This window comes from Patagioenas fasciata, chromosome 2 (assembly GCF_037038585.1).
Source record: "Patagioenas fasciata isolate bPatFas1 chromosome 2, bPatFas1.hap1, whole genome shotgun sequence".
Taxonomy (NCBI): domain Eukaryota; kingdom Metazoa; phylum Chordata; class Aves; order Columbiformes; family Columbidae; genus Patagioenas; species Patagioenas fasciata.
In genome coordinates this window covers 13,989,097-14,001,168 of record NC_092521.1, presented here as the reverse complement: position 1 = coordinate 14,001,168, position 12,072 = coordinate 13,989,097, and positions in this window count along the sequence as shown.

Here is a 12,072-nt window from a genome sequence, read left to right as displayed (position 1 = left end):
ATTTAAAACCCAAACTCAGCTCTCCCTGGTGCACAAGGGCTCAGTGTCTTCAGAGCTGTGATTATGACTTTAACTGGTTTTCCAGTAATCAGCTTGGCAAACACTAACCAGATTAAAATGAACTTGGTGAACTCCTGATATTTATTTTCCCGGTGTTAGGTGGCTGTTGCCTGTGCCTGGGGGCTGGGTAGCACCTGGCAATGGGGGTTTGGGGGTACCTTTATTTTGGTTGCAGTCACAAGCTCAATGAATGAATGAATGAAACCATCCCCATGACTCACCCATATGGAATTATTTTCATTAATCATCAGCACAACATTTAAGTGTTGAGGGAGGTTTGCAGTGGGTGGGGGCGAGTGCTTGCTGACTTTACAATAAATTCGTCTAGTTTGTTTCCGAAGAGGAGCAACGGAACGCGGCTGCGTTTGCACAACATGGGCCAGCGGCAAGAGGTGGGGAAGCAGAGGCAGCTGGAGGGTGAGTGTGCGCGTCCCGTCACGCTCAGCGCTGCACGTCGTGCTCTGTGTGCGTGGAGGCAGATGCCCAGGCAGGCGCGTCCATACCCCCCATGCAGGCTGTCAAATTGATGGATGCCGCTGTCAGGTGGTCAAAACAAAAATGCCTCTGAGTACGCTCCTCCAGGACTCCAGAGGTGTAACAAACTAATTGCCACTTCTGTCTCCTTTGCTTACATGAAAGGATGCTAATATTTTAATTGCCCTTGTGCGCAGTTTTTAACAGCCACTTGGTGGCTTAATATTCCCATTGGCATCTCCCCTGTCTGATGTGCGCATACGTCTGTGTGTCTGGAGCACTGACCTACTTTGCTTCACCAGCAGCACTGCCAGGGAGCTCAGCAGGAGGTTTAGGAAGAACAAGACCCACCTGGGTTTTCTGTGTTTGTAGAGCCCCAGACACAGTGAGATGAGGGGCCGGAATGCTTTAAGATCTCTGCAATTCAAATAAAACAATAGCAGTGGCCCTGGAGTCTGTCATCACACAGATAATAAAGCTGAAGCTCTCCCACAGCAAACAAAAGGGTTTGGAAAAGGCTGGCACAGCCTTTGCCGGCGGCAGAGCGGCAGCACCGGGTGGGTTTGCGCAGGTTGTGGTGAGATACCAACCCTTCAGACACCAGGTTTTAGCGGGGAAAGCCGATCCAGTGGCCCCGTTTTTTAGCTTAAAGCAACCCAGGTCTGCACAAAGATTGCTTCAGTGGGGCTGCCGGAACAGGTTCACAAACCGGGCACTGCCAGCAGCCTTTGTTTTTAATTAATACCAACGCAGTGACTGCGTTTCTAGGAGAGTCCAACCGGCGAGGCACAATCGGGGCATTGTTTGTCTGCGGCGGCCGTGAGGGACGGCCTTGGCCGTGGGGGTTCATTGCACTCAGATGAGAATAGGCTGCTGACACCGAGTTTCCTCGCGAGGTTGGTGTTTGCACCACAGCACAGCCCCGCAGCCAGGGGACGGCTGGGGACACCTTTCCTAGGCAGGGATCCCTGGGGTCTGCAGGCCCTGGTGCTCAGGTTTTGATTGACATCTTTCACAATGTGTTTTAACCTAAGTCCCTTGAAATGTTCTAACCGGAGGAAATCTAGTTAATACAAAACCACAAAAAATTAAATCAGGTTTTTGCACTAATGCAATGCTTTTTTTTAAATGTTGTGGCTTGTAGAAAAATCCGTAACTTGGAAGTCAGGAATGACTTGAATTTAGGTGGCCTCTACTTTCATAATTTAGTCTTCTTGTATACTGGCAAGAGGATAGCTTTTCATTATATACACATATACATTACTTCTGCCTGGTCCGTAAGATGCAGAGCAGAATGCTGCTCAGTAAATTTGCTGCCGTTAGCAACTGAGTGCTGTCAGAGATCTGGGGACTCCAAGCGTGTAATAAGTACAATTTAGGACAGATCAGACAGAAACCTTATGAAAAGTGACCATGGTGATAGACCACCTGAATAGCATAGAATAACAGCTTCACAGAATGGTTTGGGTCAGAAGGAACCTTCCAAGATCATCTCATCCAATGCCACTGCCATGGGCAGAGACATCTTTCCCTACATGAAGCTGCTCAAAGCCCCATCCAACCTGACCTTGGGAAGTTTTGGGGCAGAACCTTCAGCCCATATGAACCTCTTTAGAGTCTAAATTATTTGGTTTTCACAAATCCTTTTTTTAAAAAACAAACAAACAAAAATCTTTTCAACTACACTGATCCAGTGGCACCATTTCTAACCTCAAATATCCAGTGTTGACCTTTGGGAATTTTATTTAATGCGTACATTTCTGTGTCTGCAGGGTGAAGCCCAGCAGATGCAGGCATCACTCAGAGATGTCTCAGCACCATGTGGACCATCACAGGCTGGGAGGGGAAGCGCTGGGTTATGCAGGAAATCTGAGTGATTATAAGCATAATGATAATTATGTGGTGATGATAACTTAAAACCTAGAGAAATACAGAGGTAGAACAGCAACCACAATAATATTTGTGCATTAGATTTGACATTAGTACATTTTTAACCACTGAAACTTTCCCTCTCATCTTCTTGTAGACCTCCTATATTGTTAGGTAGCAAAAAGAGACATCCTGAAATCTTATTAGCTAATAGGAGGAGGAAAAACAATTCATTTCAAAGTCATGTAAGGCAACGTTGAAGGAAGGCTGTTTGGCAGCCTGATAGCAAGGAAAGAGCACACCGGTGATGGAAAGGAACTTTTTTTAGTCATCTCCTGAAGAAAAAGAGAGACCTGAGACCATTTAGATCAGCGAAAGGGAGAACTTCTGTGCTTGTGTAATCAGGAACTGATGGGAAGCGGTTATGAATGTTGTCTGTGGCTCTTGAATATAATTCTGAAAGTGTTCATAGTCCAGCAGGAAAAGGGAATGTATTGAGAGCAAGAGAATGTGAGATACACAGCAAAGGAACCACAAAGCAGCATAAAACCCAAGTCTTACACAGCTGAACTGTATCCCAATCAGATTATTGCAAGCTCTAGTGAGGCTGGAGGTAGGAGCTGGGTGACCTAATCACACATCTTCAGTGCAGTAAGCAAAAGCAAGGGTTTTTCTTTCCCATTGTTTTCTTCTTTCTGTCAGACCTGATGCTCTGAAATAGTAGTTCTAATTCTATTACAATTCTCATAATTTAAGCGTACTGAGAAAAACCACACAGCCAGCAGATTGACTTGGGCACAGTAAATGAAGCTGCTTCAGTACACGAACTCATCCTCTCCTTGCTCTTTTTGTCTTTCTTAAAAGTCTAGATCATCCCAGTGCAATAGATCATGTAGAATTTAGCATACAACAATCTTAATATAAAAAATAATGGGTTTTCCAACGTATCCATGAGATAGTTAAAGGAATAATACCATTAACCTGGGTTTATGGCCAGAGAAACTGAGATGCTTGTGGTTATTCACAAGCCTGCAGAATAAATGTGCTAAAGGCAAGAGCTGGAGTCAGCTTGGCCTTGTCATGACTTCCCAGCAAGGAAGCTTCATTTTATATTTGTATCAAATCTTTGCCATTTCATCAGTGTTTCTTATTCTTTCACCCAGAGCCTTTCCCTTTCCAAGAGGCAAAGACACAGGGATGGAAAGTGTTGGGCTGGGGCTCCTCAGACACCCACATTCTGCATGATCCTGCCAGGAGACCTTCTTCCCCAGCACAGCTATCTGGAGAAAGCTGACACCTTCCAGCCTTCTTTCCCTTCACCTGCCTCCCTCCACCTTTATATCTCTGCCTTAACATAGAATCATAGATCACAGAATCATAGAATACTTTGGGTTGGAAGGGGCCTTCAAAGCTCATCCAGTCCAACCCCCTGCCATGAGCAGGGACATCTTCAACCAGATCAGGTTGCTTAGAGCCCCATCCAGCCTGGCCCTGAATGTCTCCAGGGATCGGGCATCCACCACCTCCCTGGGCAACCTGGGCCAGGGTTCTTTATAACCGGGGTGCTTTATAACACGTGAACATGTACATGTGATTAAATCCCTCTCGGTATTAAGAACATCACTATCTCCTCAGCTTGAGAGCAACAGAGCTGTTCAGCCTCTTTAGCATCTCCAAACTGCTCTTGTGAAGTCACTAATCCCAAAAGATATTTGGCCACAAGGTGGCATTTAACAGACATCTGTACCTGAATGTTCAAATCAGACATATTTGGGGTTTTTTGTCATCCTCTAGCCCTGGCAGTAACTCTCATCTCAGTGCTGGGTCCATCAGCTAATGCTGGTGAAAGACAGTGCAGTTCTCTGACAAGGTGGAGATACTTGACTCCACCTCATGACGATGCAATTTTTGACAATGAGGGTGGTGAAACACTGGCCTAGGTTGCCCAGAGAGGTGGTAGATGCCCCATTCTTGGAGACATTCAAGGCCAGGCCGGACGGGGCTCTGAGTAATCTGATGTAGTTGAAGATGTCCCTGCTCATTGCAGGAGAGGTGGACTAGATGAGCTTTGAAGCTCCTTTCCAACTCAAACTATTCTATGATGTGCTCCCAAGATGTGCATTAAACAGCAGCATCATGTCTTATTACCTGACTGTTAAACCTTTTCACAATGGGATCTTCCCCAGTGCCCATTCACTGTAGCTGGGGTTTCACACAAATTCAGGCTTGTTTGGCTGCTCTCCGATGGTCTGTTGTCTACAACTCTGCTCCAGGTCCTCCCAAGGCACTTTTGAACATTTACCTTCACTTGGATCGACCATGGCTTCAACTGTTGAGCCCCATGGGCTGCTGCCTCACCTGAAGGGGCGTGTTCCCCCCATCCTGTCCCCCAAAACCACTCCCAGGTGAGGGGAGGATGCTGAGCAGGAGAGCTGGCTCTGGAAAGCCAGGGAGGCTCCCTGCAGCCAAGAATTTAAATCAACACTAAATTTGATCCATTTATGTATTTATTAATTATTACTTGTGCCACATTTTGAGACAGAGGCAGGCACAGCACACAATAAGAGCGAAGGACACATCTGGAGCAGCTGTGGCAGAACTGAGATACCAGTGGTTTTGGCATCGTTATCCCCATCATACAGATTGAGAGCAGAAGTACCTCAGGCTGAGGAAACACAGTTCTGAACCTGTTCTCCAGCCCAAATTCAGCTGCCACCGGGCTCCAACCACAGCTGGGCAAGCAGCAGGCGGAGAGCACCCAGGTCATGGTGTGGGGGTCCATGGGTTTGACCATGGTGCAAATAGAGACCAGGAGAAGACGAAGAGCCCAGAGCCAGGAGCACAAGCCATGCCCTGTCCCTGCATCTGGAGGGCACCATACTCTGAGGCTCCCTATTAGGGATTTAAACAAAAGGAATTTACTTTTTTTTCTGTTTCTTCTTCTTTTTAATACCAGCATTTGAATGCAGGGGGGTGGAAATTTTAACACGAAGCCACATGCTGAAGGTCACGGAAAGGCAAGGCAGACATTGTCTTCAGTAATATTAAAAGGAAAACCAACCCTGCTGTGTCAGAGCAAAAAAATGAATAGTTCTTTTGATTGGGAAGAAAGTTTCTCCATGCCCGGTTGCGGTGCAGCATTGCACAACGGAGACTGCTGCGGCTGGGAGCAAGGAGAATTAATTACTTTGCTTTTTGAAGCATGGTCTGCTCTGCTGTGCCAGCTTCAAGAACGATAAGCGCTTACCCAAAGAGCATGGTTTTGTCCCCCGGCATGGGAGTTTTGCCCATCTAAATCACAGGAGGCTGCTGAGTTTTGGGCTTGTTTTCTTCATATTTGGCCTACACTTGAACCTGGGCAGTGCCACGCTCTTTTTGGACTCACAGACACCAATTTTATGCCATACAAGGGAAGGACACGTCAGCGCTGGCCATTAAGTGCCACGGTGTAATTACATTAAGCACTGTCCTCTGGGACGTCACAGCCCCGCTGCACAGATGGGGTTTTGCCAAACGCAAATTCATCTCCAAACCGCCTCATCTTGGGGGATTTTGCTTTCAAGGGCATTTCAGCATCTAAACAACGGTGAAGTACGCCTCTCCCTGAGCGAGCAGGCGGTGGGGTGGTGGCGCTGAAGGATGTCTTCAGAGCTTTGTCCTCAGCTGGGCAGCAGCAAGTCATGCCATAGAATGGGCTTATTGATGATGCCTTTGGCCTTTTCTGAGTCTCTTACCCTCCTCATTCATTCAGAAGATTTTTTTTTATACAAGTGACTTGGGAGCTGAAGTCAAACGGGTTGCTGAAGCTTCCCTCCTCTGCTCACAAATCACTTCCAGGTGGCCCTTGGCAGGAGAGAAATGGTTTAGCTGGGTTAAAGCACCACCCGCCAACTCCAGATAGCTGCAGATGCCGCTGCACTGACCTTCAACAAGCAAAATCACACCGTCTTTAAATTTTCACTGTAGTGTTGACACCTCTTCTGAAAAAGAGTAATTCCCACCTTTCCCAGAGCCACCGTTTGTGGCCATCTGCAGCTGCAGCCTGCCACAGTCCTGACTCCCAGCTCTGCTCCTCATCTCAACTTTTTGGCAGAAGCTTCTGATTTACCTAAAAGAGTTGCAAAAAAGCTGAAGGACACAGGGATGGGGCAGTTTTTACATTAAGAGCTGCTGCTGCTGGCCTGTTGTTAACAGACTCGTACAGCAATACTCAGTGAGCCTCACCTCATTCCTCACCTCTGATGGCAGAGCCAAAATCAGTGTCTCCTCAGCATCCTGCACACCCAAGTCCTTAATTCATCATCACAGCATTAATTTTTTTTTAATGTAATAAGCATAAGATTAAATATAAGAGTTACTCAGAGCTTATCAAGCTTTCTACCATCCACTTCTTGATGCGAGCTAGAACTGCTCTACTTCCCATGCCTTGCATAACTGATTTTAATTTTCTACTCATGAACCGCAGTCACCAGTACCTAAGCAAGCCAAAAAACAAACTCACGGACAAGGAAGATCAGCACTTCTTTGGAATTATGTTATGTTCTTCCTGAATTATTATGTGCAGTAGCAATTTCTTAATTAACATTTATGCTTGTTTAACATTAAATCAATGCTTCAAATATGGCCTAGAGTACCAGCTGCTTAAAGCCATCACCGTCCAGGTTACAAGACAGATGTACATGGATGGCGGGAAAAAATATTATGCCCACATCCTATCTGTTGCTACGGCTATTCAGAAACAGCTTGCAGGTGCAGGGCAGCAATATATTACTTCCAACCCTCTCCCCTCCCACCCATGTTCACCAGCTCTTTCCTGGGGTTGCAGTACCAGTCAGCAGCTGCTTTCTGGCAAACACGTAGCAGAAAAGTTGAAGCCTGACACACAGTGGCATAAGTAGAAATAAATGCAAGTCCACGGAATTGCCCTCATTTGGGCGACATACAGTTCACGATTGTTCCCCGCACAGCAAGGACCACCTAAAAGTTAGTAAGCTTGCCTTTCAGCATTTACTTTAAAACAGCTTGCAATTTTAAGATATTCCTCTGAAAGGGGAAAATATTAAAGATTTATAGGCCAGATAGTGACTTGGCCCACAGAATAATTTACACCTTGGGTCAAAAAAAATAGCAGCAATACAGCGAGGTACGTATCCATCGCGAGTGACCTTAGCGGTGGCAATGGCACCAAGTTGAAGATCACCAAATAAAAGGAGATGCGGTGTGAGATGTGGTGTGAGGTGCGGTGTGAGATGCGGTCCTGCCCCAGGCTCCAGTCCCCACCAACGGGCTCTTCAGGGCACAGTGCTCCCCCCGAGCTCCCCCACTGCTCAACCCCTTGCCTTCCACTGAAGCCCCCACAGAGAGCAAGTAGGAACAAAACCATCTCCATGCATCAGAGAGGAAAAAAAAGGGAAAAAACAAACAAACAAACCGAACAAACAAATCAAGTACAAGTGGGATTGAATTCCCTCCGGTGTTCTGGCTGTGGAGGCACCAACACTAAACTTTTCTTGGACAGCCTTGCCCAGGGTCAGGGTGCTGCCTGCATGGCCACAGAGCTACATCACTTTCCTTTGCCAAGGCTGGCTCCTGCTCTCCTTCCCGTCCAGTAACATGCCCGCACATCCTCTGGGTTTTTTTCTTTGAACAACGCAGTTGCCAGTCATGATAAGTTGGTGAGTTGCTGGAGAGAGTCCAGCGCAGGGCAACAAAGATGATGAAGGGAGTGAAGCATCTTCCTTATGAGGAAAGGCTGAGGGAGCTGGGGCTCTTTAGCTTGGAGAAGAGGAGACTGAGGGGTGACCTCATTAATGTTTATAAATATATGAAGAGTGTCATGAGGATGGAGCCAGGCTCTTCTCAGTGACAACCAATGGTAATGGGTTCAAATTGGAACACAAGACATTTCACTTAAATTTGAGAAGAAACTTCTCAGTGAGGGTGACAGACACTGGAACAGGCTGCCCAGCGGGGTTGTGGAGTCTCATCTGGAGACATTCAAAACCCGCCTGGACACCTTCCTGTGTAACCTCATCTGAGTGTTCCTGCTCCTGCAGGGGGGTTGGACCAGATGATCTTTTGAGGTCACTTCCAGTCCCTGACATTCTGTGGTTCTGTGAAGGGTTTGGAGGGGAAGCGGTATGAGGAGCGGCTGAAGTCACTTGGTTTGTTCAGCCTGAAGGGACTGAGGGGACACCTCATTGCGGTCTACGGCTTCCTCACAATGCCAGTGAGGAATACCAGCTTCTTAAAGCCATCACCGTCCAGGTTGCAAAAAAGATGTACATGGATGGCAGGAAAAAAAAATTATGCCCACATTCTATCTGTTACTAGGAGGAGGAGGAGGGGCAGGCACCGATCTCTTCTCTCTGGCGACCAACAACAGAACCTGAGGGAATGGTAGGAAGATGTGCCAGGGGATGTTTAGGTTGGACATTAGAAAAGGTTCTTCACCCAGAGGGTGCTGGAGCACTGGAACAGGCTCCCCAGGGAGGTGTCACGGCCCCAAGCCTGACAGTGTTCAAGAAGAGACTGGACAACACCCTCAGACACATGGTGTGAACTGTGGGGTTGTCCTGGGCAGGGACAGGAGCTGGACTTGATGATCCTTGTGGGTCCCTTCCAACTCAGGACATTCTGATTCTGTGATTAATCACAGAGATTTCCATACCCCATTTCCCTGCTCATTGTCCCGTGCCACTTGTTGAGAACCTTATCTTTATTAGCTGGTCTTATCTCAACTCGATTACACATTAACAGAACCTCTCCTTACTCAGCAGGATTTCCTGAGGATTGCTTCAGAGAGCAGCTCTGTGGAGCGAGCCGCTCCTCCACAGCCAGCCTAGGAAGTCATGGATCTCATTTAAGATGCATGAGGGGACATGGAAAATTGTAAGATGACTTTGAGGAACTGGCAGAAGCAGATTTAGAGGACAAGGCATTTCTGTAGGGGAGCAAACACATTAGCTTACTTTGTTTGGTGTTAAATTATATAGTCATTATTTGTTTCTAGTGAGCTGTGGTCTGACAGCAACTACAGAGAGACCTGAGATTCTTCAGCACATCCAGCTAAAACGTTCCCCTATCCACTTATTATAGTTACTCAACCAAACAGTACAGCTGTAGGACCTATTGTTATCTGTCCGCTTTCGAGAAATTAGACTGATATAGTTCTTAGAGATTTACTAGACCTTCAAGTGCAATATTGCCACAACACGTACACCTCTGAGAGAGGATCTTTTCCCTTCAATGCTACTATCACCTTGCCCAGGAAGGTTGAATGGCATTAACTAGTATCAATTGCTCTTGCTTTTTCTTCTTTTCTTAAAAGTGTAAGATACGAAATAATCCATTATTTGAAAAGGACAAAGTAGGTGGTGCAAGAGAGGAAGAAAATGTATTGTTAGAGATGAGAGAAGCTGTTTCTTAACAGGTGGCCAAAAATCCATCTCTTGTGAAGGCAATTGACCATCCAAGGTCTTCCCAGCCTGTTGAGACCTCCCAGTGCCAGAGAGCCCAGGAGCAGGCAGCGCTCCCCGTTTGGTTGATGATAGCTTCCCCTCTGCTTGCGAGGACTGGTACATCTGCAATGACAAAACATTGCCACGGTCCTTCACGGTCCCCTCTGCTCCCAAAACAGCCTACGCGTGTCTTCATGGGGTGGCTGTGAGGAACAGAAACAAGGAGGTTCAGAGAATTTATGAGATGCTGAGTTAACACAGCTGGGAGAAAATGGACAAGACTGAAAGCAGAAAAGCTCTTCCGAAATAGCAGCAGTAGGCTCCAAAAAGCACGTATGGCACTTGTGCACAACTGCTTACATTCATCAGACCATCTGAGAGAACATGTAGCTGATATCTGGAAAACAGAGATGGATGCAAGCGGGGGAAGAGGTATTAAACTGGTTATAACCTACAGGGGAGAAAAAAAAGAGACTGGTAATTTACTGCCTGCATGACAGCCCAGAGAGGAGGCAAAAAAGATTATGAATTGCTATAAAACCAATATTGCTACTGGGCACATGGTTTTAAGTATCAAGACTCAACTTCTGAAAATGGTTTGGAGCTCTTCTTTATATACGACGGCTGTCACAGCAGGCAACGGATGGAGTCACTTGCAGCCTGCTCAGGCTTTCTAAATTGATGAGGATTTACATTTTGCAGGTGCATCTGATGGCTCCTGTAAGTCTTCCCTGCCTGTGCACAACACAGGCAACGGGTGCAGGTACGATGCAGTAGAGCAGAGAATATCCCTCCTCTTCCTCCTGTGCTATTGTGAAACACTACATTTGGACCCAATTCTTTGAATGCAGTTTCAGATTTAAAGGAAATACTACTTCTCTAACTAAAATACACAGGAAAACAAAATTGGAACCTAACTACCCCAAGGAGAGCAGCAGACGTGATAGGAAGCTTTCACCAGGAATGAAGAAACTCTCCTCCCAGAAGCTATAACTTCTTGAACCTCTCTGGGTACTCCCTGCTTACAGAGCTAAGGAGACAGAAAGAAGTGTTGACAGTGATGCAAGTTAAGCCTTTTTCCAACATGCAACTCCTATCTCAGGCAAGAGTCACAAACATATGAATATATATATATATAATTTTTTTTTATTATTTTTTTTAACATATTGCAGTGAAAAGCCACCACCACAACATTTCTGGAAACAGAGGCTGCAGAAGTGTTTTGTCCCAATCAAAATTGCAGGCTCTCATTTCAGCTTTTAAAGACTGATTTGAGCTCTGAAAGCAAACAGAAAACCCATTGTATCTTCTAAACTAACAGAAAAGTCATTTTAGAAATAAAAAGCTGAAGCATTTCATCCTCATCAGTATCATCCAAATGAAATATTGTCACGTTGCAAAAACTCCCCCTACACACACACACACACACACACAATTTACTTCCAAAACTATTCCTGTGAAACCTGCCCATGCTGCAATCACACGCAAGTCTGCTCACCAGCCAGGAACCTTCCCTCCCCACACACCGAGGTTTTGCCCCTTTATTTCCATTTCAGGAGCTTCACATCTTCCCCTCTACAGCCTTCAGAACAGCAGTTTGCATCCCAAGAGGCCCTGAAGCTCCCCGGCTGTAAACAAGAGGTGCCAAACCAGGGCCTCCCCAAAACGACTTGGCCACATGTTCATCCTCGTCTGTCCTACTCCCTTCTGGGTTGTGCAACTCCACCAGCTCAACACAGCCAACTGTGCAAAGTCAAACAGAGAAAGTTGACTGTCAGGTCATGCCTGACACTCCTCTCCTTCCTCTTTAACTCAGTTCCCACAGATTTTTTGTGTTTAGGTCAGTGGTCTCCCTGGGGAGCTGCTGCCCCAGCCACATGCACCTTGGACACCTGAAGCCAAACCAGCTGTGGGCACAGCTGGAGAGGAGCAAATCCATCCCTGTGAACAAGCAAAGATTTGGGTCAGTGACCTGTAAGCCACAGCCAGGCCAGGTGCTAAATACACATGCTCCTTTTAAGAAATAAATGTAAAAATTCACATGTTGGCAACTGAATTACATGTCCAAGCAACTGGACAACACCCTCAGACACAGGGTGTGAATTTTGGGGTTGTCCTATGCAGGGACAGGAGTTGGACTCGATGGTCCTTGTGGGTCCCTTCCAGCTCAGGACATTCTATGATTCTGTGAGACGCAAGACGACTGCTT